This window comes from Ctenocephalides felis, unplaced genomic scaffold (assembly GCF_003426905.1).
Source record: "Ctenocephalides felis isolate EL2017-DRISC unplaced genomic scaffold, ASM342690v1 CF-g0.4_SCAFFOLD_00758, whole genome shotgun sequence".
Lineage (NCBI taxonomy): Eukaryota > Metazoa > Arthropoda > Insecta > Siphonaptera > Pulicidae > Ctenocephalides > Ctenocephalides felis.
In genome coordinates, this window is record NW_020536912.1 from 139903 (window position 1) to 142491 (window position 2589).

Genomic DNA, 2589 nt, shown 5'->3' on the forward strand with positions numbered 1-2589 from the left:
AATAGCATGTGAAAGATGAAATTGAAATAAAAGTAGTGCACTTGCTGGTAAAGTGGTATTTATAGATCGTTCAGATATTAAAAATAAAATATTCCACTAGAGTTTGCATGGCACAAACAACAACATAAAAACAAAATAAAGCTGATATTAAAATTTTACAAAAATTGAAATGTATAAACAACCAGAAAATATCGATACAATATTTTTCTTTCTAATACATAATATAAAAATAGGAACTTCACCTATTACAAAATGTGCAGCATCTTGTATGCTCAAAAACAAATCTTATACCGCGCAATATGTGTATATGAAATATAGTAGTAAGTAGAAACATGTGAATGTATAATTGTAAGACAAAATACTTTGTTTTACCTATATATACCAAAGGGATAATATGTGCTCTTATATTATATATAATGGTTGTAATTATATTATTAAATTGATTTATATAATTTTGTATGTATTGTTGATATGTATTTGAGTGTCTGTTGTTTTTCAATTAGAAATATTGGTCAAAAACCAAGACAATACTATTACATTTTACGCATTTCATGTGTTGCCTGTTGAATATTAAAGAGTTAAATGTATTTTAAAGCATGAGTAAATAGTAATTAATTATCCTCCAAAATTTTCTTAATATTTGCAATTGTCAACACAAATGGTTAATATCGATTATAAATATCGTGGAGTGAGTACGAGATCGCTGCATCTCATGTCTCCATTCCCATCATGACTTCACAAATATAGAGATTTATGTTAAACAAATAAATAATATGTCGAAGATTGGAAATGACTTGTCCCAGAGATCAGGTAAGTCAGATGAAGGTTCAAAGATTTTGTCATCATAATTAAGCAAATCAATATTCACGACTGAGTTATTTCTGCAAATATTAAAATATCTTCGTTTGTCAATAAATTATACCACTTGATCCATGATTAAAAAATCCGTACAAATTAAAACAACCCTCCTGAGATTGATTATGTATGGAGGCCAATTTCATTTGAGCTAATATTTTTGATTGTGATTGTCACCGATATAGAATACTTCAAAATCCATTGGATGTGTTTAAAATTCCGTCGACTAAACTAAGACTACGACTTTTTTTTAACACGTCGTGTTAATATATAAAAATCAATAATCTTTAATGCTCTTTCTATTTGGTCGAAAACAATTTTCACAATCAGTAAGATAAATTTGAATGTCTTTAACTAGATTGTAAAAAGCTTCGCAAATTTTCTTACACAGATGTTTCAAGTCACTCGTCGGTCTGGCGTATCAATCTAATTATTAGTATTGGTAGTATCACAATGGTCATTAAAAATCTATTTCCTCTGAGCATTATCGCATCTGAATCCGTCTTCTAAACGAATAGTCCAAAATTTTAAAAATTCCAAGTCATTAATATTCTGATCCCATCTCATTTGATATTTGAAATATAATTATTATATACATATATTGTTGAATATTGTACAGAAAATATAGTGCATTATTCACGAACTAGGCCAGGTTTACTCCTTTCAGGTCTAGGACAAGTTTGACTCCTTTCATGACATGTTTTAGACTAATGTTATTTCATGTAGAAGCAAAACTGTGCATCATTTGTTTTATATCAAATTAAGACTTTCTTTCGCATTGAAATAATATGACTAAACATTTAAATTGTTTCACTTCCATTAAAACATATTTGTTCTCATCTGGAGCCAATAAAATCGCAATTTGGTATCATGATATTTTCAGTCGTTATTAGTGTTAACCCTCTTTCACGATCTACTGTTCATGAATTAAGATAATTATATCTATAAATTCTTTGCATAGCTGCCATAATATAATTAATAACAGCGTTTTTACTTGAATTCAATAGTCCATTATATTTTGTTTCATCAACATATTATTTCATTTATAACACTACTATCACCACAATCTTATTTTTCTCCTGTTATTTAATATTTCCCAATTTGTTTTGTTAGCATTCAGCAATTAAAATTTCTATCCAAATCCTATACATTTGAACAAATTTTACATATTCAAAGACGACACATATTTAATATAAAAAAAACATAATTTAAGAGAACTACCGACACTTTACATCAACAATACAATACTTAATTTGAACAGTCTTTTGACGTTTTTTGTACTTTTGTACTTGAAATGATGCGCAGAACTTTAAGATTAATTTTTGTTCAACAAGAAACTCATAAACAAATAAAATTATGTATGTTCAAAGAGTAGCACATACAACTAAATTATTTAATGCAAGTATATTTATAAATTAATAACAAAAAACGCCAATAGCAAACCATTTTCTAGATTTTCTGGGACACGAATTATGCTTTTATGTGATGGATTGCCATGCAAAAACTCTACCAAAGGAAAACACAAGATGCAATATTATTTAAATTAAATATAATTTACTAGATAGTTACAATTTTTCAGGTTATGTTTTTCGTAAATTGTCTTATGTTATTTTATTTCATAAACCCGTAATAATTCATATGCAGGTACCTAACTACTAGGTCACTAAGAATAATTCCAAAAAAGCTTTTAAGAATAATGCATTACGAGACCCGATTTTCAATTGACAAACTAAA